Source organism: Lygodium microphyllum, chromosome 14 (assembly GCF_053477565.2).
Source record: "Lygodium microphyllum isolate KBCC chromosome 14, Lygodium_microphyllum_v1.1.10, whole genome shotgun sequence".
NCBI classification, from domain to species: domain Eukaryota; kingdom Viridiplantae; phylum Streptophyta; class Polypodiopsida; order Schizaeales; family Lygodiaceae; genus Lygodium; species Lygodium microphyllum.
The window spans coordinates 37,342,890-37,370,358 of NC_141148.1; the positions used below are offsets into that span (position 1 = coordinate 37,342,890).

At 41.4% G+C, this 27,469-nt stretch overlaps 1 protein-coding gene and 1 pseudogene across 4 annotated transcripts in view; one reads left to right on the top strand and one right to left on the bottom strand.

Moving 5' to 3' along the window:
- Positions 1-27,469, top strand: part of LOC148025505 (uncharacterized) — a 62,509-nt gene that overhangs the window by 18,001 nt on the left and 17,039 nt on the right. The window lies entirely within an intron of this gene.
- On the bottom strand, positions 221-27,259 carry LOC148025507 (uncharacterized; annotated as a pseudogene).

Sequence of the window (27,469 nt, forward strand, 5' to 3'; positions counted from 1 at the left end):
CCCACTTTTCAAATCTATCCTGCTAAACATTCCTACTCTCTGTAATCGATCAAGAATGTCATCTATCCTTGGAATCGGAAACCTATTCTTGATCGTGTTCTTATTCAAGGCTCTGTAGTCAATACACATTTGCCAAGAGCCGTCCTTTTTCTGAACTAACAACACAGGTGAACAAAACGGAGAACTACTGGGCTGAATTAGTCCCTTCTCTAAAAGCTCATTAACCTGTGTCAATCTCTTTTTGTTGTGCTGCACTGACCTTGTACGGTGGCCTATTGGGTGGACTAGTCCCTAGAATAAGACCTATGGTATGATCTTTGGGCCTCTCAGGGGGTAACTCTCCTGGTAACGAATCTAAGAAACAGTCATTGAATTTATCCAAGAAAGCCCTTCTACTTTCATCTAGTACAGACGCATTATTGCCAACTTTATTAACTTGCTTTGCAAAAACCAAGTGCCCAGAAATATGATTTTTCATTACAGAAGTAATTGCAGAAGTGGAAACAACTGGGACGGACTCTCCTTTAAGCTTCACATCTAACACATGAGTCTTGCCCGTATATATAAGAGTAATCGTTCTATTGTAAGTATCCAAGATAGCGTGCTTCCTGTGGCAGCATGGGATACCCAACAGAACATCACAACTCTCTAAAGGCATAATATGGAACTTTGTGTCCACATAGCTTTGAATATGCATACGAAGTTTGCCAAGAATGGGGGTGACAGGTTCAGTATGTCCTAGGGTATGCCAAATTAGCTTGTCCAACTGGTCCCATTTCCTCGGGACGTATACCCAGCTTAGCTGTTTGGATTGTCCTGTTGGTAGGTATTCTATTTTTGCTTATATGGCGAAAACACAGGGTTTAGATGCCATGGTTGAGGAAAAGAGAAGAAGAGATGAGGCACCTCCAAAAAGACTAGAGGGGGTGACTTTGTTTCACCACCTGTTACAGCTCCACCTATGACGAGTTCTCCAGCTCAATCAGGTCTTGAACAACCTATGGCAGACAAACAGATGAAATAAAAGAGACAACCAAGAAAGGAGCTAGGATTCAAGCTCTTGTCAGACCTTGATATGCACACGAATATGAGTAAGATTTTTCATGAAAGAATTTTAAATAGTGAAGTCACTTTTACTGTTGGAGAAGCTCTTGGGATTGCTAGAAGAGAAATACTGGATCAGATGCAGGATCTTTTGCGGAGGAAACGACATGCAATGGAAGGACCTGCTTTACAGAGGTTATGGCATGGAGTTCTTGGGGAAGAGCATGATGATGCAGTGATGGTTGAGAATGCTTTCCGCAACAGTACTTTTCAATTTGTTCTGACAGGGGCATTGTCCTGTAAGAACTCACATGCAAAAGTGCTTCCCAAAAATTCTTATTGTACTCTTCTAAATCCGTACAATTTGCAGCGTCCAATTTATGCCATGCAGTCATGACATCTACTTCAAACGTGTTAGTTAACCATGAGGCTGCAAACAACTGTTTAAAATGGACCCAAGTGGCAGGTGCATATACTTGCATCAACAATATGTTCCACCACTGCAAAGCATTACCTTTCCAAAAAAGTTGCAGCCTTCCGCACCTTAGAAGTCTTAGTAAAATTCCCTCCCGTGTAAGCTGCATCAAATTGTTGTATAAATGTCAAAGCTTTCAGCTTATCTTGCATACCACTGAAGGTTTCAAACTTTATTGCTTGACCTCCCTCTTTATAGTCTTTAGGCTTTGCACTTTTTGGTGTTAGGTTGTCATAGACAGGTAGGTGGCTATAAAAAGCGGAGTTCCTTACGCGGATTATCAGCATTCATTTAACTTGTCTTAGCTGCCATATGTCAACTAGGCTGGAAAAAACCAGCGGCTGCATTTTGTACTCCAGGCATCAAATAAGGACTCTGCAGAGTTTGATAACTGGGCTGTAGACCAATATTAGCATAAAGTGGGTTCACTGCCTCAATAGGCATCATTCCTGGTGGTCCTCTAGGCAAGTATCCCTAATAACCTGTGGGTAATCCAGCCATTGCTTGAAAAACTGACCCACCACCAAAGTAACCAGGATAGGTAGCGAACTGAGGAGGAATAGTGTGTTGTGCCACTTGTGCATTACTGCCTTGACCATTCACTCCTTGGTCCTATGCTCGTCCTTCTTGTTGCACTGGACATGTCTCCATGTTTGGTGTCTTTTCCACATGCTCACGCACATTAGAAGTTTGCCTTTTTGAGTGCTCCATGGTATGATGTGATGACTCAACGTGAGAATCCTCATTATGTGACTTCAAATTTTTTTGCATCCGAGGATTCTTTACAAGCTGTTCAAAAGAGCCAACCATACTGAGGAGTTGTGCCATAAACAAGTTCTCCTATTCTTGCTCCTCATCCTGTGGTTCAATGTTGGTTCTAGAAGGTACTGACATCTGTGCACCAATACTCTCCCTTTGGTATCTATGAGCAGAAAAAGAACTCTCTTTGGTATCTATGAGCAGAAGAAGAACTCTCTTCTTCATGAGGGAGTTTTCCTTTGCCTTTATCCATGTCTGCCATCTTTTTAGTCTTGTAATCTCTGTAAAACTTGTGTGTATAGTCTTTTCACCCAAAACTCTCCGAGCTTAAATTCTTACAGAAAAGAATTCAAATCCCGGGGATGGAACCATGAAACCAGTCTATGACTCACAAAAAGCGGTAGTTCCTTCAATTAACACTTGGTCTTTACACATACACACATAAGTAGAGACCTCACTCCCTCGCTCAACACCAGATTGGCCTCGAAGATCGGCGCCCCTCTTGGTATTTCTTTATCAATTAAAAGATGAAAAATTACAAAAATGATAATGTTCCAAAATACATAACCTATGAATAGTTGGTTTTCATCTCTTCTGAGTAAATCCCAGCTGTATAAGAATAGTACAACATGTCCAAATCAACATCCCTTTTAGGAAAGCATTTTCTGTGACCAAAACTCAATGATTCCTGTGTAGAATTGTAGTTTGCAGATCTCTGAATTCACTGTTCTTACTGTCCAGCATGTCCAGAGTTCACTGTTCTTATTGTCCAGCACGTTGTTCTTACTGTCTAGCGTGTGCAGAATTCACTGTTCTTACTGTTCAGCATGCCTTGCATTTTCTGTGACCAATACTCAATGATTCATGTGCAAAATTTCAGAGAAAACATAGAATTATATCTTCGATGGAATCAGCCCATCATGCGAAGCATTTCCTTTGAGAAGAGAGAGAGAGTTGATTAGAGGGAGCAAGCTCTATCTCCGTACTTGAGTCAGAGACGTAGAAGTACTCTCCATGGCTGATTTTCTTGTAGCAATCTACCCTCGCTCCTCAAAACTTCATTCTCCCATCTACCCCTTATGCCTATTACGTTTTTTTTAATGCTCTCTCTCTCTCTCTTCCTCTTTCTCTCGCTTTTGGGAATTTGTGCCACATGGCATATATGTAACAATTTTCTCGTTTAAACCTTCTGGTCTAAAATTCTCCATGATCGGTGCAAAATTTGACCTTAGCACAAACCAGAGAATTAATCCTTGCGCAAAAACGAAGATAATGACACGAACAGATTTTGGTTTCCAAAAATAGTATTCTGAGCAACTTTTATCATTGTGACCACATCAAAAAGTGTAATGTGGCTCAGTTACGGTAACTTTTATTCCGTGAGCATTCTCACATATGCATCTTTTGTCTTGGCCAGGCTCATGAGCCTTCTCCAGTGGCTAAGCACATAGTCTCAAACCATTGGTATTCTATTCTTCAGTGCCCATTCAATATGGAACCGGTCCTAAGGCTCAGATAAACCATTAGTCCAATTTGTCCCAATGGTTGCCTCTTCTGGCCATGCAAAGATCCCGGCTTATTCCAAGAGAACTCTGGGGTAAGAAGCAATAATAATAAAAGAAGAGAAAAATATAATGTTTATATAAGTAAATAAGAAAAGCAATTGTAAAAAGTATCACCACTTGGTGACAGCAGCTCCTCAAGCCGAAATTGATAACACCATCGAAGGAGCAACACAAAGCTTTATCATAATGCCATCTCAAGTAGGATCACCAGACAAGAAACATACCTGGTTGTACCCACCACTTGCAATATGTATCACCTTGTACGCCCCTCTTGCTAGTAGAGTCTTATACCACCCTATATGATATAAAAGCGTACTTGTCTCCCATGTGTAACGAGAGTAATCATTTATGAAGGTGACACAACACAAATGACCATTAAGAGCTTTAGTTTGCATATAACCACACACATTAGAGTGTATTATTTGCATTTTCTAGATGGCATGTATTGACCATCCCTCTTAAAAGTGTTGGGATGAGTGCGCAATGAAGCCCAAGACAGGAATGGAGCAGGAGCAGTGTTGAGAGTGAGAGTGAGAGAATCCTAAGATGAGTGTACCAGTTTTTTGTGTCTATACACAAAGAATAATCTATATGTTAGGGTACAAATATGGGTGTGTTCACACTTGTAAGTTTATATATACACGGAGATTAAGGGACTTTACACCCAACAACCTCCCAGTTAAAGGCCTGAAGTGGTACGTTTAAGCTAGCCAACTTCCACTAAATGGATGCAATGCTCATGGTGAGCCTTTGCAAGACTCTTAGTGAGAACATCTGAAGAGTTATCTTGGGTTTTGACCTTAGTTAGCGTGACAAGACCATCATCCAAGACTCGTGAATGAAGTGGCACTGAACATCTATGTGTTTGGTACATGCATGAAACATGGCATTCTTAGCTAGACATAGGGCACTCTGGCTATCACAACCATGCATTGGAGTACGAGAAGAAAGACCAAAATCCTTGACCAAATGGCTAAGACAAATAGCTTTCTTAAAAGCTTCTGTGACTGAAATATATTCAGTCTCTGTAGTACTTAGTGCTACAATTTTCTGCAACCTTGAACACCAAGAAATAGCCCCACCAACCAAAGTAAAGACAAACCCTTCAACCATGGCATACATCAAAGAACCACAAGCTGATGCATAAGGTATGTCCTTCATAGCAGTAGTAGTTGCATCATCTTTTGGGTAATCAGCTTTGCTATGCTTTGTATGTGACAGTAAAGGCACACCAAGAGGCTTAGCATGAGCCATATTAAATCTGTCAAGTACTTTGTTGATGTACTTGTCCTCTGAGAAAAACAATAGGTGCTACCCTCTATCTCTTTTAATGCGCATGCCTAAAATGTATTCAGTTGCTCCCAAATCTTTCAGTGAGAAGGCTGAACTCAGTTGCCTTTTAAGAGCATTTAAGGTACTCTTATGCTTTCTTGCAATCAGCATGTCATCCACATATAAGATCAGCACAATAAGGCTTCCATCATCAGCCTTTTTAGTGTATAAGCAGTGATATGCGTGATTGCGTTTAAATCCACGACTACGCATAAAAGTATCAAGCTTTTTATACGGTTGTCTAGGGGCTTGTTTCAGCCCATATAAGCTGCGTTTTAGGTTACAAACTAAATGCTCTTTCCCTGGAATAGCAAAACCTTCGGGTTGTTTCATGTATAGCTCTTCATCCATGTCACCATGAAGAAAAGTAGCCTTCTAACACGTGTAGATCTTCTTACAAAATGATATGTATTGCTAGGCAATGGACCTATATCCTCAAGTATGTGCACACCATCACGTGGTGGCTGATTTCAGCATTTTCTTGTTGCTGTAACTTGTTTTCAGCATGTTCTTCTTGCTGTCTATTCCATCCTGTGCATCTATTTGTTGTCCATTATCTTTTGGCTGTAGCACAATAGGTTGTTGCTCATTTTCAGCATCAAAAGGAATAGAATCTTCAGCTAATGGTTGGTGAATAGCTGGTTGTTCATGCTGAAATTTGACCTTCTTTTTGTCAAGGTCACCATGTGTAGCATTTTTCAGCAACTTTGCCTCATTAAATACTACATCTCGGCTGTGTAATATCTTCCTGTCCTGAGGAAGCCAAACTCTATAATCCATCTCTCCCTCATCTTCATATCCCATGAAGATGCCCTTGATGGATTTCATGTCTTCTTTAGTCCTCTGATTTATAGGAACATGCACAAAGGCATCACAACCAAAGATACACAAATGGTCATATGAAGCAGGTTTGCTAGACCAAACCTCTTTAGGAATGCCATTTTCTAATGTATGATTGGGAGAGCGATTGCATACATGAATTGTAATTTCAAGAGCCTCTCCTAGAATAGTTGCGGAAGATTAGCTGTGGACAGTATGCATCTGACTCTCTCACAAAGTGTGTGATTATATCCTTGAGCCACGCCATTTGATGCATGATTATAAGGGGTTGTCAACTACTTCTTAATGCCTTGTATCTCACAAAAATTTTTGAACTCATTAGAAATATACTTGACCCCATTATCTGTTCTTATAGCTTTTAACTTAAGCCCTCTGTGTGATAATATGCATGAAACCTTTTAAAAACATCCAACACTTCCTTTTTGCTCTTTGACACATGCACCCATGACTTTCTATTGAAATCATCAATAAAGGTGACAAAGTACTGTGCATCCCCATGTGAATTAATTGGCATAGTGTACACATTAGAGTGTACTAAGTCAAGAGCGTTGGACTTCTTAATGACACTAGAGTAATAAGGAGACTTCACATATTTTTCATATATGCAATCATTATAAAAGTTAAGACGAGAGTCTTTTGCATCAAATCTCCCTAAAGAGGAGAGAACCTGAAGGCCTTTTTGGCTCATATGGCCAAGTCTTTTATGCCAAAGTTTCACCTGTGAATGAATTTCAGCCACAACCAAAAACTTGCGAAGTAATGCTTTACGATGCAAATAGTACAAAGTCTCCTTTTTGCTACCTTTAACAATCAGCATAGAGCCCTTGTGGACCTTCCAAGATCCACCACTAAAGGTAGTAAAATATCCTCTTGCAACAAGCTACCGAACTAACAATAGACTTTTCTTTATGCTGTACATATTTGACATCCTGTGAAATCAGCTCTTGGCCATTTTTAAGGTCCAAGTGAATAGTATTACACTCTATTTCACATGCATAATTGTTGCCCAAGTAAACCTTGCCTAGGCAACCTGCAATGTATTTGAAAAAATGACTCCAAAGAGGGAGTAACATGAAAAGAGGCATTGTTGTCCACTATCCATGATTGGGATAGCCCATCATGAGCTGAAAGTAAGGCATCAATCACCTCCTTTTTGGTGATGTGCATATCACCTATTGCTGCCATAACATCTGCAAGCATCATCACAGTCCTTGAGGAACAAAATGCCTTGCAACCTGTCTTTCCACAAGTCAAAGCCAGTGCCATCAAACCTCTTGATTTCAAGAAGGGATTTAGTGTCATTGCTGCTAGAAGCATTAGTGGCCATTACTAAAAAAAGTGCAAAGTACCAATTCTCTATCTTATGACAGTAAATATTAGGCCGGATATTCTGTCAAAAGATGGCGTACCAGCAAGATAGTAGGGTTTGCGGGGAGGAATACGAAGTGAACTCCGCAAACATGGAGAAGAGAAGAGAAGGGAGAAGAAACTTTGATGAATGGAATGATGAAGATCTGAATCATGGAGTGAATGTGATACAAGGGAACAAGGGTGCCGTAGCACAAGGAAGATGATGAAGACAACCACGGATCACAAACCATAATGTTCTCTTGAAGGGGTGTGAGGGCAGTGGAGAGGCTGGAGAGAAGAGGTGATGGACTGAATGAATTAGCCGCAAAGAATGAGTGAGAGAGTGGCCTATAAATAGGCACAATCAGTCTAGGGTGGTGCCCCTTTTTGGGGCTGCAAACACTAAGCGCAAAATGCAGAAACACAAAAACACAAACTGCGGGTAAAGGGTTTCTCAACATCCCCTCTCAGGCCCAAAAAGGGGAAGAAGAGAAGAGTGAGGTGGAGATGGAATGCTATATGCTGAAGAATGCTCATGCAGTAGGTGCCACTTGGACAGTGTCCCTTGTGGGAAAATTGTTCACTTGTCCAAGTGCCCCAGTATAAAGATGATGAAAACATGCAATGCATAGGAGGAATATCGGACCTTGTGTGACGCAAGAACCATAAGGATATGCCCGTACTTGATCTTGGGGGTTGGCTCCATGCTAACCAAGTGACCAAGGCAAGAAGAAGAGGAGAAAGAAGATGTAGAGGATCCCTAAGATCCAAGATTTCCACGTGAAAGGTAACATGCAGTAAAGAACAGTAGACAGAGTGAACTGGAGAATCTGAAACTCAACCTTGGGAGAGAAGCCACTAGCTCCATGCATCCATGCAGGAAGGGATACGAAGGCCTCATCACTAAGAACCTCCAAGGCCCCGATCTAGGTAGATCCTTGAGATCGTGGGTATGAAAATGTGAGATGACCGCTAGAAGGAAGCCACTATCCAAGGGTAGAAGAAGAAGGTAAAAAGTCTCCGCCACCAGGGTGTGCGAAAAGATTGAGCGGTGGGTGGGAATCCCTTTGAAACTGGAGAAATAGGAGCCCCCTCTGAAGTCGTAGTAGATGTAGATGCCCCCTTGGAGGGCAAAGAAAGATCATCCCCCTCTGAATCCCCCTGTGAGGTAGATAGGGAATCCAAAAACTAATGGATCACGGATCTCGAAATGTTTGAAGATGAAGGAAGTGCCGCCGGTTGTGTCGAAGAAGGTATCTAGAGTGGTGAAGAATGCCCAGAGGTGGCCTCTCGAATCTGAGTAGGCGAGTGTCGGGACCTAGAATGGGCCCTCGACAGTGGCTATAAGCACTAGTTGGGCCTCTAACACTCACAGGACAACCCCACATGGCCTCGTGGCCAGGAGCATCCAAGGGACACACTGCCCTAATTGCTAATGTAGATATTGCGTTTGTAGTGGAACATAGTCTAACGATTGTTCTTCCCTACTTCTCAGAGAGAGATCCCATACATCTTGGTGTAGTACATCAACGTGATACAAGAAAAGAAGGCACCTCCCGGGCAGAATGCCGTGGCCCCACTACAGCTCTTCTATACCCAGAGGATTGACCCCTCAATGCGCCGCTAACACAAATAACACAGATGTAACAAGCTCCACTATCGTTTTAAACGATCCAGGAGATAGAAATTTCCTCACTTGACAATTTTCCCAAAGAACCCAACCCCTAAACCTATAGCTTATGTGCCTCACAACTCAGTGGGGGTCATATATATCGGAAACCAATTGCAATGCATCTAGGAGTTACCATGTGATATGCTCAATGCAACTGTGAATGCCATAGTGCTAAAAAAATTTATGATTTATAAATCAGCATTATGTGGTGCGACAAGTATGTCTTTCCATGATTTCAGTCCACACGTCATACTTCGTTGCTAAGGGTCAGCCTCGAGCCTTCTCGTGCGGCTTAACCCCCTTTAACTTAATTTATAAATGTCCTATATGGTATGCACAAACAAGTAGATTATAATTTCGAATGTTTTCAGCAACTAATTAGCATCAAAACCCTCTTTCCCCCTACCGTTTAGGTTGTGTATCACGGATAGGTGTAAAGAGTGGTTTTTTGTGCGATTTTCTTATAAAAAGCAATAAAAACGGACTTTAACATGAAGACACAGCTGAGCTGAGGCTTATCCCTCATGGTATAGCCATGCCATACCTTCACGGATATAAATCTTATTTTTTCCTAATTTTCTAGCACAAAAAGACTAAATTTTTTCATTTTTTCACTATTTTTTCATATTTAGTTGCCTGAAAATTATGATATTTCAGAATTATTGGTTTTTCTTGATCAAGTATGCTCAACATTATTTCAGTCTTTTGCCTCTCATATGAATCCAAAAAACCTAACAAAACCTCCAAATTTCATTATTTCCATGAAAACTGCAACTTGCGGGTTTTGCGTGTTTAGAGGAAAATTATTATACTATTGAATTTTCTGATTTTCTTTAATATTTCAAAGAAAACACAGCATGGGGAACCAATTCCAATCATTCTCAAGCAATTTCTTCAACTGTTTATCATGAAATAAAAGGAAAGATCACTTACGCATAAAACCCGCGGTGGCTCGTATTTAATGGTTGGGAGGCCGTTGACGCTCTTTCTTGGCCGCTGACGCACTCTCTCAGTCCGATCTACGATCTCTACTGCTCCAACATTGTCATTTGATCAACATCCTTCATCACACCCCACCCCCTTCTCTCATGAATTGATCCATATGAACAAACAGCAAGGAGAGAGAGGAGAGAGGAGAGAGGAGAGAGAAAGACTAAAATTTCAGAATTTCATTCCCTTCATCATATTTCATAAGATTATAATCAAAATCTTACTTTTCTTCCATGGATTAGAGATCCATTATCATCTTTTATAATTGTTGAGGCATGAAAAGGCACAAAAATCCCTAAATTTTGGGGCGCAAATAAAAAAACACCCCCCACCTGCTTGACATGAATTTTGCATGTTTTTTCAAAGTGTCATTTCAGTTTCATTTCATTTATAAATTATCTAGATCAAAAAGCTCCATGTTCACACTGCAAACCAAGTGGTTTCAGCCCGTTTGGAGAGGCAAACGGACTTGAAATTGCGATCTGACTAGATTGCTGACTCCGTGACGTCGAAATCTATAAGCTTGGGCCTTGTCATGCACTTTCCGGCTCTCGATTCACATAGCTACTTTAGAAGCGCTAAACCTTGCGGGGATTAAATGGGGGGTTAAACGGCCTTCGATTGACGAACCGAGACTTGCGTTGGATTCCTAGTGTCAAAATCCACTTAGGAAAACTCCAACTCGACCATCTGCCACTGTTCAATTTTACATGAAAATTTGGTCTTTGAGGCTTCTCGGTCACTTTTCTGCTCCAAAAATGGGCTCTAATGCTTCAAAAATGGGACCCAAAATTCAGCTCTCATTGGCGACCACGGGATAGGGCGACTCAGCCCGTCGAATCCCACGAACTAATCTACACAAACATAACCATAAAGAGCATCAAGCTGATACAAAAAATATACTCAACAAAGCACAAGAACAACTCTCACTCTACCCCTTGATAGAATCAAGGCATGAAAATCCACAAGGGATAGGCCAACACAATCTGACAGAAATCCAAAGCGAGTCGCTAACCAAGTGCTCAAACACGGACTGGCTAAAAACCCTATCAAAGAATTCATTCTAGTGGTGGTCTGAACTACCTACCTAACTTAGGATAAGTGGACTAGGACCTCCTACCAGGCGAGGACTCCCATAGCATGGTCACCATATTTTTCTTGTTATAGTATATTTTCCTTTCAAGGTTTCATACTCGGGTGTATAAAAAGAAGGGAGTTGAGCGTAGAGTGGCCCAAGGAGAATAAAGCATCGGCCTTAGGTCCTGACTCGGTACCTAAGAATCTAGCAAGTACTTGTGAGGCGACACTTAATCCTTTTCTTTCGCTGACTTTTATTTTCGCTCCAACTGGCCTTATTATTTTGTTTTTCAGCTAGCTGCTACCCTAGGAAGACAAGGCATTGGCCCCGGGTCTGACTCGTCTCCCCAGGAACCTGCCAAGTCTCCGCAAGGCGGACTATCCTCTATCAGAGGTCTTTAATGCTTGACAATGTTCCAACAGGAGGTAGACGGCTACTCAAATCTCCCTCAGATATACCTAACCAAATTATAGGACTTCATGCCTTGATTGCCGGTTCCCAGAAACAAAAAGAAAATAACTCCCACATACATATATAACATTATCTGCTTAAGGGAAAAACTTGGAAAGGGGACAATACTACCTGGAATGGCCATAAGAAGCTCCTCCGCAACAAAGGCTTCCTCTAGGCACTTCGTCCAACCTGTGTGATGCAATCACTAAAATAGAAAACCATTAAAGGTACCTGTACCAAATAGACGTATGGCCCTCTTGGCCTTAGGAAATAAAATACTAGTACTCGACAGAGATGGCCCTCTTGGCCTTATGAAATAAAACATTTTACTACCATTTAACACATCATATTGTTGAAATAATCCCTTGGTCCTAACGTTACTCTACTAAAGCACAAAACCAACCAAGGATAAAACCTCTTAGGCCCTACACTAAGTGCATCAAGTTATTAGCTAACCCCCCTGTATAAATAGCAAGGGGTCCCCGACGAATATGATGATACACAATCCTGTGCGTCCATGACATAGTAGGAAGGTGCTTTCTTGCTACCTGACTCATAACCCAAACTAACCATCGGCGACTGAAATATGATGTGTCAGCAAGAAGATCCCAAAGTAGGCCACAGCTAATTTTAGGAGGTAATTGTAAGGGCTCCCCTGGATCACAATTGAAAAATACATCTTCCACGAAAGCCTAGTTAGCCAAGGAATCCGCAAAGTGATTCCATTGTCAAGGAACTAACTGACAAGTCACCGTCTCAAAGATATGCAACATATCCAAGGTTGCATAATGGTACATCCGTAAGATAGGATCCCGCGCACTATAGGTCCCATTTAGCTAATTAATTACTAACTGCGAGTCACCTTTAACCAATAATCCGCGGATACCGCTACATCGGGCTATATTCAGCTCTATGATCAAGGCCTTGTATTCTGCCATATTATTAGTAAAAGAGGGTCCTAAATAGATTCCATCTTCATGACAACCCTACGTTGAGGATCTTTAATGACCACACCAACATTCGCGTGTTTAGTGGGCCCTTTGGAAGCTCTGTCAAAATACAGAGTATAAACCCAGGCTTCATTGATAGGCCGCGCCATAATAATCAGCTCACTTATACTTATGATAATCAAAATCAAGCGGAGGGAGGGGATGCATAACAGGCACAATCCCTCATTCCTCGCTGAACTCAATAGGAATGCTAGTCAGAATTCGGTGACAATGGTGGCAATAGACCTTAATTTCCCACGTAAAGGATTCATCTTGCTACTCAATAACTTGATACCCTTTGCTCCACCAGATCACTCGATCTTGGTGGTAACGTTACTCAAGGTAGGGATGCTCCAGATAGGGGATGATGCATTCTATCTGCTCGTCTTGGTATCTATTGCACGTTAAAGCTGAATCCTGAAGGACCTGCACATGCACCAAGCCCAACATCAGCCCTTACACATAGTAAGGCTTCAGCTTATTAAAGTTAACTTTAGTTTTAAACTCTATTCCGTGCAAATCTGCTAGAAGGGCCATAGAGCCATTTTTTCCTAAACGTACAATCTTATATGGGCCATCCCATTTGGGTTCTAATTTTCCTGGAAAGAGCTCCCTTCAAGCATCATAATATAACACTAACCGACCTTTCGCAAATTTGTACTTTTTAGCCTGAAGATCATGAAGGGCTTTCATTCTTCTCTTTCCTACTTTTTGATGTAATAAAGCTTGCAACCAAATCTCATCAAGATGTGCGAGAGAAGTATATCCCATTTGGGTTCTAATTTTCTTGGAAAGAGCTCCCTTCAAGCATCATAATATAACACTAACCGACCTTTCACAAATTTGTACTTCTTAGCCTGAAGATCATGAAGGGCTTTCATTCTTCTCTTTCCTACTTTTTGATGTAATAAAGCTTGCAACCAAATCTCATCAAGATGTGCGAGAGAAGTATACCGTTTGTGTAACATTTCTTCCTCTCCCAATGAATGATTTAGGGCAAAATGCATAGTGGGGAGCTCTATTTCTAATGGCAAAACACACTCCTCCCCATACACTAGCTTGAACTGGGTGTGGCATGTGGCTCTCTTGAACGTCGCGTTGTAAGCCCACATTGCTACATATAATTTCTTATCCCAATTGCGCTTGCTTTCTGATAGGATCTTAGATAAGATTCCTACTAGTTGTTTATTTGCACTCTCAACCTGACCGTTCCCTTGAGGATTATACGGGATAGTCTTGTTGTGCTTAATCTTCAAAGCTTCAGTCGGGGCCACTATAACCTTGTTCAAGAAGTGTGTCCCTTGATCAGACACAATCTCCTTCGGTGGACCAAAGCGGCAAACAATTTGCTCCATAATGAAATTGGCCGCCTAGCATTGTTCTTCACCGTTGCTCGAGCTTCAGACCACTTTGTAAAGTAGTCCGTTGCTACAATAATATACTGCTTTCGCGTAGTTGATGAAGGGTATATTGGTCCCACAAAATCAATACCCCATTTTTCAAAAGGTAACGTAACCAAAACGGGATTTAGAGGTCGCCTACGATTTTCTCTTGCATTGTGTCTTTGACAGACATCACAACGCTTAACATAACTAAAAGCATATTGGAAAATCGATGGCCACCAATATCCAACATAGAGAGCTTTTCGGGTGGTAAGCCGGCTAGCAAAATGTTCCCTAGGCACTCCTCAATAATGAATGGTACCTCATCGGGTACTACACAACAATGATAGATATCATCTACTTCTCTCCGATATAAGATACCCACTATAATCGAAAAGTGTAATGCTTGTTGCTTGATTTTTCTCTTTTCAGACTTCGATAACGCAGCCCCAAATCCTCCTGTAGATAAATAATGTGTTATCACTGCATACTAGGAAGGGATGGAAACTGTATCGATTTTAAATAGACATAGTTACATGGAACGAGGAACGGGAACGGGACCCCTTGGAACGGGGGGAATGTCCAAGGTGGGGGAACGGGAACGGGGGGTGGAACGACACGTCTTAAGTGCCCCAAATATGCCCTACATGACCAAGTTGCCCCAAAGAATGTCCCTCTAATTGTCTCAATACCCCTCAATGCTCCAAATTGACCCGAATGTCCCAAAATTGACTCGATTACCCCCATAGCTCCAAATTGCTCTAAATTGCCCCAATTATTCTATTTTCCCTTGAAATTAGACAATATAAATGGATGATTACCTTGGAATTGAGAATAGGCTGAAATTTGATTGTGATTTGTAAGAGTTCATAATGCATTAAATTTGAGCTTTGCATGGACTCCTAATTGGCTTGTGGGTTGTCTTGACACTTTGAATATTCAATGAGAGAGAGAGAGAGAGAGAGAGAGAGATTAGTGTGTGTCCTTTACGAAAAAAAAAGAAGAGATTAGTGTGTGTCCATTAGGCAATGGAGATAGGTGAACATGTGGTAGGAGTGTGATACAAGCAAAAAGAAAAAATGTAGAAAAATGTAAATTTTTGGTCAACAGGCCTGGAACGGCCGTTCCAAACAGGAAATGGCGGGGAACGGCCCAGGGAACGTTCCTTGGCCGTTTCACCACCTCCAAGGATCTGGAATGTGTTAAACCGTTCCTATAGGCCGGAACGGCCGTTCCCTGTTTTTGTGTGAATAGACCTTCAATATCACTTTCCTTAGCCAGAATTTCCTTTAGCTCCTTGAAATCCACAAGACATTCTTCAGTATCTTGGAGCTTCGGTGCTTCTAATCTCATAATCAAACTCCTGCAAAGTGATTAATCACTTTGCTAAATGGTCAAGCGGCTGTAACTTGTTCAGCAATAGTCTGAGTCCTTCCGCCTTCGTAAACTACCTTCTCATAGATAATATAATGCCCGAATTTCTTCGTCGCAAAGACCATTCCAAGGCACAATTTCTCCATTTATGTATGGTTAACTTCTGATATCCCCAATTTCCTACCAGCAAAGGTAATTGGATGATACCATTTCTCCTCCCAAATTTGAGTTAAACAGCAGCTGATACTACATATTGTGGCGGCCGAAAATACATAGAAAACTTCATCTCTCTTGGGTGCTTTTAAGATTAGCGCTTTTGCTAATTTCTGCTTCACATCCTCGAAGGATACTTGACAGGGCTCATTCCACTCAAACAGACAGTTAAAAGATAGAATGTTCGTCAATGGCAACGCTCTTTTTGCCAGTGCATTGATGAATCTTTGATAGTATCCCACTGATGACAGAAAGCTGTGCACCTCTTTTGAAGTACGCTGCGGGCTCATAGAGACGATAACCCTTATCTTTTCAAGGTCAGTCGCAATACCAGCTAAACTAACCACATGGCTGAGTAACAACCCATAGGCCACTCCAAATACGCAGTTTCTAGGGTTAAGAGTGAAAGGGATGCAGGAGACGCGGGAGAGAAGAGCACACACAATGTAGGTGCTGTCAACAATGTTATGACAGTCTTATTGCACTTTCATATATATATGAATAAAGAATATGAGCGGTCACTATACATGGGCAGGCCCAAGGGCCTTTCGCCCCAACAACCTCCCACTAAAAGGCCAATGGGCCAGGGAGTGCAAAAACAAAAGAAAAGAAAAGAGATAAGGTGAGGAATCATGACATCTCACCCAACACCCAATCGGAAAGCGAGCTGTGCAATAAGCGTCAGGAATCTTTGAGTCCAAGACATCTAGCACAACTCATGAGTGCAAGGCTGTATATCATCATCATCATGAGAGTAGTGCATAGCATCAGTGTGGTGCATACAAGACAACGGAGAGCATCCAAATCTCTAGAGTCAATAACTGAAAGAGGGCCAACATCCTGAACACAAGTCAGATGGGGTCTCAAGACAGTATGCGGCCTTAGCGAAGCGGAAGACTGACATACGGCTGTAGAATCAGCCATAAAGCGCCCTGAACGCGCATCAAGAGGCCTGAGAGGTGTCTGCGTCTCATAAGAGACAGCATGACGCCTGCGTAGAACCTGTTGGGCATCCAAATCCCAAAACTTGTAAGCCGTAAAGTCACCATCTCCATAACCAAGGAGAAGACATCTGCGTGACATAGGCTCATGTGGCATATTGACAGTGGCGTGGCAACCAAATATCCTCAAGTGATCATAGGAGGGTCTCATACCACTCCATGCCTCATGCGGTGTAATACCGTCCAAAGTCAAACACGGCGTCCTGTTAACCAAGTAGACTGCCGTCATAAGGGCCTCAGTCCAAAAGCCATAAGACAATCCAACTGTGGTAAGCATAGCAACAACCCTCGCCTGTAAAGTCAGGTATATGCCATGAGCAATCCCATAATACCGTGGGGATAAGAAATCAATGCCATATTGCTAACAAGAGATCCGTAAGCTGGGAGAGATAGCATGACTCTCATAATCCATCTGCAAGCATCTAGGCCTGCTACCAGCAGAATCCATAAACCTGTCAAGCATAGTAACAACATCCTCAATCCGTACCAAAGGATAAGCCCAAACACGATGGGTAGCATGATCCATGAAGGTCACAAAATACGATGCTCCACCAAGTGACTGGGAAGGCATAGGTCCATATACTGCAATATGGACTAGATCTAGAGGAGCATGCCTCACACGATCGCCATAAGCCAAAGAGGCTCTGCACGGACCATGAGTACAATGAGGGCAAGTAGCATGGGAAAGAGTAAGCAATAAGCCCATATCACATAAGGCATCCATCTCAATGTGTCATACATGGCCTAGACGACAATGCTATAACAATGCATGTGGTATCTGCGTAACTGCAACCATAGAATCTCCCACATGATAGACATGTACTACATAATCACTGCCATATCTAGCACCTCTGGCCAATACCAAGCAACCACGATGGATTTTCCATGAAGTATACCCATGAGAGACATAATATCTTGCACCATGCAACTGACTGACAGAGATCAGGCTCTTACTGAGCGTAGGTATATATAAGACATTACGGAGCATAAGAGAAGACCCATTTGGCAAAGCCAAGTGTATATCCCCTGTACCAATAACATGACAATCCTGCTCAAGGCCCAAAGAAATACATCCGTCAACCTCCCTGTAAGAAGATAACCAAGCTCTATGCAAAGTAACATGACGAGATGCCATACTGTCTAAAAGCCAATCAAAGGTATAGGCCGTATCACTGAGTAAGCAATCTATAGGGTAACACGATGCCAGGAGTCTAGGCTCAGTTGCATCATCATGAGTAACTACATGCATCATACCACTATCAACAATGGTCTCACCTACTATATCACTGACTCTGCTCTCATGTCTAGTGCGGTGCAATCTTTTCTGCTCTCTAATCCATTTGAAGCATTTACGCTTCACATGCCCTGTCTTTCCACAATGAAAGCAAACAGAACCTATAAAACCTGTAGAAGAGGACAATTGCTCTGTAATAGCATGAGTAGGGGTGTCCAATACATCCAAGGAGCTTAAAGAATCAGGAGAACTCTTATTAGAGAGAACAGGCTCATCAAGAGGACTGTCTGCATGACTAGAAGAGCTTGAAGTTGTCATAGGATACTGCAACGGAGACTCATCCAAACCAAAAGGGGAGAACACAAAGGCATCAACCATGGATGCAAAAGCTCCCACATGGACAAGCCTAGCAGACAAAAGCATAACATATCCAACCACTGTAGCTCACAGCCATAAAAGCATAAGCATGCCTTGGAACCATAAATGCATAAGCATCTCCGAAACATAGGAGTATACATAACTTTGCAGTTTCTCATACCATGTACTGACATACATGTCCAACCAAGAATTGCAAGTGGTAAATAAACCTGCAAGAATCAAGCTCCAATAAAAGCCCAAATATTTGTGTAAAAGCATCCAGGTAAGAGGCTCTATAAAATACATAGCAGTAGACCATGTGCATACACGGGTGGCCATAAAGATTAACTGCTCCCTGACATACATGGGCAATAGCAGCCCAAATAGCATAGATGCCATACAACAGAGAAGCAGGACGGCCATAACTGTAAATCCCAAGCACTATCCAAGTCCACTGATCAGTAAGTATCTTGCATATCAAATGCAAACGAGCAATCACAGCTCAATAGACAACTGCCAAAACAAGGGAGCAGTTCACTGCTCAATATCTATAAGTGCATCCAAGTAATAGCTAAGATCCATAATCAGAGCATCAAATCCCATATAGCATCCAAGGTTGTAACGGAAAAAGCCAAGTCAATGTCCAATTGCTTAAGGGAATACTCAAATGAATGTCGAGACGAGCTCAAACAACTGCCATCCACAGCCAAAGCATAAAGCATTCACCAAGACATCATAACTCGTACTGGGTAGCCTAGGCATAAACCATGTCATAGATGAAACGCCAGCTACAAAGAAGTGACAATCAAACCTAAATCGAGCTCTAATCTCAGCTCAAAAGCATTCCAGAGCATAAACAAGACATGTGGCATAGTCCAAATACATCATGACATCATACCGAGTAGCCGGGAGCACCCTGTGACCAATAGGCATAACCCAACTGTAGCATAAATAGCTTCAGCTCTGAAGTTTCCAGCAGCAAATAACAGTCCAAAATTGAGTAAAATAATGCTCAAACCAAGTTCAAATCAAGTGCCAACTCATAGGCATACATTCCCTGACATGTAGGCACCAATCGGGCATCAAATGCCAAGACCTGTAAGCATAAAATTGAAGTAACAAGTGGCTGCTTTGTTTTGGACAGATCTGGGATTGTTCAAAATAGTCAATGGCTGAGCTAAATCAGCTCCAAATGCGTCTCAGATAAGAGGCATAACAACCACAAGTGATTCGGTATCAATAGATATCAGTAGAAGCATCACATAAGCCATAGGGATACAAATACATGCTGTCTCAGACCTGAAATTTGTTGTAGAATATCCTTTCATCAGAATTTGACAAATCTGACATCACCATCGCATTCGGAGCATGCCAAAACCCCAACTTAGACTCTTACCTTGCCTGAATTGGGTTCCGAATGCTCAAGATATGACAAAAAGAGTGATTTTTGAGCCATTTTTGTAAACATGCGCAAATAGAACGTGAGCATGCTGCTGTACTTGAGGGGCCAAATCAAGGTGGGTAGGGGATAAGCAAGAGCCCAATGAAGGCCTACAATATGCCTACACAAGCCTAGGACAAGTCCAAGCAAGAGGTGAAGAGAACAAGCTTCAATGATGGAAGTTATGGGTGCCTCTTCATGAAACCCTGCTGTTCATGTCAAAGAATGGTTGAGAACTGAGTGAGAAGTAAGCTCTCATACCTTGTGTAGATGCCCGGAAGAGCTCCCAAAGGAGTGGCTTTGATACCAGTTGAAAGGGATGCAGGAGACGCGGGAGAGAAGAGCACACACAATGTAGGTGCTGTCAACAATGTTATGACAGCCTTATTGCACTTTCATATATATATATATGACTAAAGAATATGGGCGGTCACTGTACATGGGCAGGCCCAAGGGCCTTTTACCCGAACAAAGAGCAATGCAGAACTGTCTACAACGCTCAAAACATTTCTTAATAATAATCAGTTGTTGCTCCCTTGTGGTGGTTGCCCTCGTCAATAAAGACTTTTAACTCCTCTAGGAAAATATTACCAAAGGTCTTATAGGCCATTCGTTGCTAAGATCCAGGTGCATTGCATAGACCAAAGGCCATTACATGATACACAAAGGTACTGAAGACAGTAATGAATGCCGTTTTCAATTTGTCCTCCTCCGCAATAGCCATTTGGTTATATCCAGCAAAGCAATCCATAAATGAATAGATTTCCCTACCTGCTAACTAATTCAAAAGTTGGTCAATGAAAGGCAATGGGTAGTAATCCTTAACCGTCTACTTATTGAGCTCTCTGAAATCTATGCAAAGTCGAATCTGATTGTTCTTCTTCTTCCTGATAACAACTGGTGAACACCATTCCGTGTGTTGAACTGGAAATATTAGGTCAGCCTTTCGTAGTTTTGTTAATTCTTCGAATAGCCCGTCCCTTAACTGGAAATATTAGGCCAGCCTTTCGTAGTTTTGTTAATTCTTCGAATTGCCTAGCCTTTCGTAGTTTTGTTAATTCTTCGAATTGCCTAGCCTTTCGTAGTTTTGTTAATTCTTCGAATAGCCCGTCTCTTAATTCGAAAGGCATACACTTTACTTTCTATTGCACAGGGCGGCTACCTTTATTTCAAAGGAATCATATGAACAGCCAGGCTGAGAGGAATGCCTATTAGCTCATCATAACTCCAAGCCTTGAATCATTCATTGTATCAAGGCCAAGCTCAATTACATCTACATTCCTTATCCTCTCTTGAGCCTCTATTAGCTTATTCAAAGTCACTTGATAGATATCCTTTGTAGTGGAATCCTCATTGGATTCGTCACTTGACGACGTCTCACAAGCAAATGGAGCATCTAGCGTATCAAACTTTGACGAAGATAAATGAACTCTCTCACTCTGAGGAGATTCACGATAAGCATCGACTACTACACATCTAGCACCTCGACCAAGATCAATCAACCAACAGATATATCAACCTAACAGTTTGCTTGTAAGATCCATGGCTTGTCTAGCAATACTTAATAGCTAGGTTGCCCTGCAAACCTAATGACCCTAAAGTCCAGAATGCATTCTACATTGGCAACTGTCACATGGACTTTAGTAATGCAACTTTTAGGTTGTCTTAAGCTGTCATCAGCCATTCGGAGGATCGTGGAGACATCTTTTTTTATTTCTAATTCTAGTCTCTCCATCAATTCCAAACTCATAATGTTGATAGAGGATCTTGTGTCTACAATAGTATGGTCTACTAAAATTCCATCAATATATACTGTACCCTTGGGCAATGCTTTTCAGCATGCTCAAACCAATCATCTCTTACTTGCGCTATTCCCAAGGACTCAACAATATACCCAGTGTGTAGAATCTTCTTCAATTCCTTGCGCACTCCTGGAGACAACTTAATCAACTGTAGAAGATTTACATCTGGCTTCTTTCTTGGCTTTTGCCTTCTTCTTCGGCGACTTCTTATCCTTCTTGGGATCGGCTTTACCATCTACGGCCTTGAGAGGTCCATCTTCCATATTGGGATTAAGGACTTGTCTTCCCTTATCATCTTGCTTGGGGTTTCCCTCGACACGTTTTGCCTTGGCCTTGTTGACTTCTTTACCCTTTTGACCTCTCGTAACAACTCGGAGATTAGAAGCTTTAGTGCCATTGACACAAACAGCTTCTATCAGGCTAACTCCACTGCCACTAGATAGCTCCTCTACCATAGCTTTTCCTCTTTGTAATATTTGCTTCGGTCCTTCATCTTGCTGGAGATTATTCCCTTGTGCTCGATGATTAACTGGACATGGTTGTTTACTTTCTTGCTGTAGAGAGCTAATCTTACTCCAACAAGTACTGGCTAAATGTCCAGACTTTCCACTTATGTCGCATTTGACGTTTGGACAATTCGTAGGGAAATGTTGGCCACCACACCACTTACAGTTGAATTTTGACGGGCCACCCTCTTTAGGGCGTTGACTCCCTATCAAGTTCTGCTGCATCTTAAGGAAATTAACATCAATGGCTATTTCTCTATATTGTTTGCTAACCATATTAATATAGTGCTTCATCATATCCTTAACTTCGCGAAGGACATTTGAGGCACTTGACTCGTAGCCGTGGTTGCCTACCTGTCATTCCACTGGCCTAACCACTTGATTAGGGATTGGTTGTTGATTCCCTAGAACAACGGTAGGATTTATTGTTGGGCTTCCAACGGTCGATGGAGCCATTTGACTGGTCATAGGCAGGATCAGACTAGGAGGAGTTGGCAACATGGGCACATTTGGAATTATGCTTTCTCTCCCATTAGGAGGACTCATGGGCATCCATTGACCTCCATTTGTTAGCACTAAAGTATTTCCAAATCCTAAACTCTGATTCCAGTTTTACCTAGAGGCATAAGCCACTTGTAATCGCGATTCTACCTCTTTTGCTCATGTAACGACCGTATCAATGTCGGCAAGAGTGACATTGCTCAACTGTACTTGAATGTTAAAGTCTAATCCATTTAGAAAATATTGCAACTCAGCAGCAGCTGGAATGGGGATATAGGTTTGCGATTACCTCCTTCAGTTTCTTGGCATACCAACAGACATTCTCGTGGGGTTCTTGACGTGTAATATTAAGGACACCTAGCCAATATTGACCTCCCCTTTCAAGGGCAAACTCTCTTCGAAAGGCCGCAAAGAATAAGTTGATTGTGGTTATGGTTCTAGCCTCTAGGCTGTGATGCCACACTGCAGCTCGTCCTTTCAGAGTCATGTTGTAGAGCATCATCAAGTGTCTCTTATCTTGAATCCGACAGGTAAACATTAACTTTTGGAATTCATTGATGTGAAGTTCCACGTCTTCCTCTGCTAACCCATTAAAGATGGGTAGAGGAAAACCTAAGTTTGGCAAATCTATCGTGCCAGCAGGAATTGCAATGGGTTGTGCTGCCATGGTAATAACCGGATTCACTACAGCAATTTGAATAATCGAAACTACCACTCCACTCGAAGTGGACAGATAGATTGAAAGGGGGGAAGTACTAGAGCTTCCTCCCCCTAACGGACTATGCATCGAGCTAGGGTTACTAAGACCTTGCACTTGTAAGGATATCGGGCCACTCCTTTGCGGAGAATATCTTCTATTTATCTCGGCTTGTCGTCTAGCTCGTTCAGCTCTTTCTTACCTTTGAAGCTCGGCTTGACGGTCTTGTAAGTCTAGCTCACTGATTTTTGGCATACACTAATGAATAGGTCCCAATTGACCAAGATATGGAAATCGCCACTTATTAGCGGCTCCCGGCAAATGCACCACCTCTCGGGACCTAGAACATGCCCGACAGTGGCTATAGGCACTAGCCAGACCTCTAATACTCACAAAACAACCCCACATGGCCTTGCGGTCAGGAGCATCCAAGGGACACACTACCCTAATTGCTAATGTAGATATTGTGTTTGTAGTGGAACGTAGTTCAATGATTGCCCTTCCCTACTCCTCAGAGGGAGATCCTACACATCTTGGTGTAGTACACCAATGCGATACAACAAGGAGGCACCCCCCGGCTGAATGCCGTGGCGCCAGTGCAACTCTCTTACACTAAGAGGATTGGCCCCTCGATGCGCCGTTAACACAAATTACACAGACGTAACAAGCTCCACTCTTGTTTTAAACGATCCAGGAGATAGAAATTTCCTCACTTTACAAATTTTCGAAAGAATCAGACGCCTAAACCTACAGCTTAGATGCCTCACAACTCAGTGTGGGTCATATATATCGGAAACCAATTGCAATGCATCTAGGAGTTACCATGTGATATGTGCAATGCAATTGTGAATGCCATAGTGCTCAAACAATTTATGATTTATAAATCAGCATTGTGTGGTGCAACAAACATGCCTTTCCATGATTTCAGTCTACACGTCATGCTTTGTTGCTAAGGGTCAGCCTCGAGCCTTCTCGTGCAGCTTAATCCCCTTTTAACTTAATTTATAAACGTCCTATATGGTATGCACAAAAAAATATATTATAATTTCCAATGTTTTCAGCAACTAATCAGCATCAAAACCCCTCTTTCCCCTTACCATTCAGGTTGTGCATCGTTGATAGGTGTAAAGAGCGGTTTTTTGTGTGTTTTTCTTATAAAAAGCAATAAAAATGAACTTTTACCATGAAGACACAGCTGAATTGAGGCTTATCCCTCATGGTATAGCCATGCCATACATTCACAGACATAAACCTTATTTTTTCCTAATTTTCTAGCGCAAAAAGACTAATTTTTTTCATTTTTCCACTATTTTTTCATATTTATTTGCCCAAAAATTACAATATTTCAGAATTATTGGTTTTTCTTGATCAAGTATGCTCAGCATTATTTCATATTCTTTTGTCTCTCATATGAATCCAAAAAACCCAACAAAACCTCCAAATTTCATTATTTCCATGAAAACCGTAACTTGCGGGTTTTGTGTGTTTAGAGGAAAATTATTATACTATTGAATTTTCTGATTTTCTTTAATATTGTGAAGAAAACACAGAATGGGGAACCAAAACCAATCATTCTCAAGTAATTTCTTGAACCATTTATCATGAAATAAAAGGAAAGATCACTTATGCATAAAAACCGTGGTTTTGAGGCTCACATTTCATGGTTGGGAAGCCACTGACTCTCTTTCTTGGCCGCTGACGCACTCTCTCGGCCCGGTCTACAATCTCTACCGCTCCAACATCATCATTTGATCAGCATCCTTCATCACACCCCACCCCCATCTCTCATGAACTGATCCATATGAACGAACAACAATGAGGGAAAGGAGAGAGGAGAGAGAAAGATTAGATTTTTAGAATTTCATTCCTTTCATCATATTTCATAAGCTTATAGCCAAAATCTTGCTCTTTTTCCATAGATCAGAAGAGGTGGCACAAGGAGTGCTTGTTGGAAGACACATATACTTTTGGGGGGGGGGGAGAAGGGTGGGGAGCAAAGGTCGAAGTCGGTAAGCATGGGTGGTGTGTTTGGTGATGCCACAGTAGGAGCACCGAGTAGTCTGGTCATCTGTCGGTAAAGAAGCCATGGATACTAGTCATAGTATGGGGGAGTTTTGGAAATAGGGAAAACGGAAACGGAAAAAATCGGAGTTTTGCAGTTTCAGCCAAATTTTGGAAATGGGGAAACAGTGTTTCCGATTGTACACTTAAAAAAATACAGTATTATGTGGGTATGTAAATATATCAATGCCTACAACAACATGTATCCAAATTTCATGCAAAACTTTGAGTCTTTATGTCATATGATTGAAACCCTGATTCATTACACATGTCACGACTCATGACTCACGAGTAAAGATTGAGGAGTCAAGACTGAGGACTCAATGGTTGAAGCTTAAGATAGCTTAATATAATTAAGACTCAATTTTCAAAACTTAAGGCAACAAAATGAATTAGAATTTATGACTCATGAATAATCTATGATCTAAAGAGCAGTGAAGACTGACATCAAGAACAATGGAATAAGAATTAAGATGCATAATAAGTGGAATTAATATATAATGATACATGTAACTATGTCATGTGAATAATCTGTCAAAACTCCAAAGTCCAGTGAGGCTATAAGTATCAACATCAATGAATAACTGGCAACTGTAGTCTGGACTCTGCACTGCTAAACCGACTTTTATATATCACAAGTCATGACTCATGATTGATTCGGACTCTAAGGATCTGTGCATCATCTCCTCGTCCGACTTTGAGGACTGTGATCGAGAAGTTGATGAAGCAGCATCAGCCTTAGCCTCATCCTCAGACTCTGGCTCTGACTTTGCCTATGATGCACGACCACGTGTGGCCCTCTAATCCTCCTTTGTGCACTAGTCTCATGCACCAGTGCCGATAGCTCCTTATAGAGCATGGAGTAGATATTCTGCTTCTCCTGTGGTATCTGTGGAATGTCACGCACCTTCTCTATATCAATCTTGTCAACATTCCCTTGTAAACTTGAACGAGACAAAGATATATCATATGAGAGGAGATTCAACATGTTCAATGTTCATACATATCACAACAATTTACAATCCAACTTTCAAGCAAATTAGCAATGTCAAGTGTCAAGGAATCAAGGTTAAAAAGTTAATTATATATAATACTAATCATTACCAATTTACCTGTGAAGGCTCAGGGGACAGAGCGGTCCTCTCAAGAAACTGGAGATTGCAATGGTAAAACACTAAACGCTCCAATTGGGCAGTTGTGAGCTTGTTTCTCTTTTTGGTGTGGAAGAGGGCCCATGTGCTCTAGCTTCTCTCAGTAGGCCTTGAACTACAATCTTGTGAGATGACTAGAATACCAATGGGTTTCTATTCAAATTTAAGAGATTGAGGTTAAGTAATTAGCAATTGCTAATATGCAAGCTGCAAAATCAACATTCATAGCAGCTAGAAACGTTTGAAACGAAACGTTAGAAACATGTTTCGTAAGTTTCTTTCGAGAGAGGGTAAAATAGGAAAGGTGATATTTTTTTATTAAGGGGTTTTTAATAGTTTTAAAGTAAGGAAAGATGTTTTAAACCTCCATGGAACTCTCTTAAAAAGAACAAGTGAATTGAGAAAAAGTGATAAAACATGAAACAATATAGTCAATTTAGAATAACATGTTACACATCCATGCTCTATAATCCATTGTTGACTATTGTCAAAGATTAATCTTTGAATAAGCTATACTATAATCAAACCTTAAACATCATGATCATTGATTCATACATATCACATAAAGAAAATTGGAAGACATTTTACATAGTCCATGTGCAAATAGCAATGTAAAATGGGTGAAGCAGAAATATCACGATTCTCATTTCAAAACAAGTTACAAAATAACAAAATGTCAAAGTCCAAAATGAATCATGATACATCATAGATAACTCATAAATGAAACTAGAGTCACATAATGAACTGTCCAAACAATAATGGTCCATGGACACTACACTGGCTAAGTGAAAATCCCAAAAAGGTAAGGTTGTAGAGTCTAATCCAAAATCATGAATCCTCATGAGTTAACTCATGAGTCACTGCTCAGACTCATCATCATCACCATTGCCACCATCATCACCATCATCATCCCCATGCTCATCCTCCTCACTCACTCTCCAATCATCCTCTGTGTCATTTATGACACTAGCTCGAGCACTAACTGCTATCATCCTACTGGAATCTTCTACTGGAATTGATGCATCAACACCCCTAGCCCTAGATCTTGTTTGATACCAAAGTTGTGCTCTCTCTGCTGCAAGTAAGACTCACACCTCATCCTCATGTGTAGGATGCACCAAATTTTCTAAATGAATTTCCACCTTGAAGAAGTTGGGTTGATCTCATTTGATCCCCTGCAATTCTGTCTTTTGTGTAGGGCT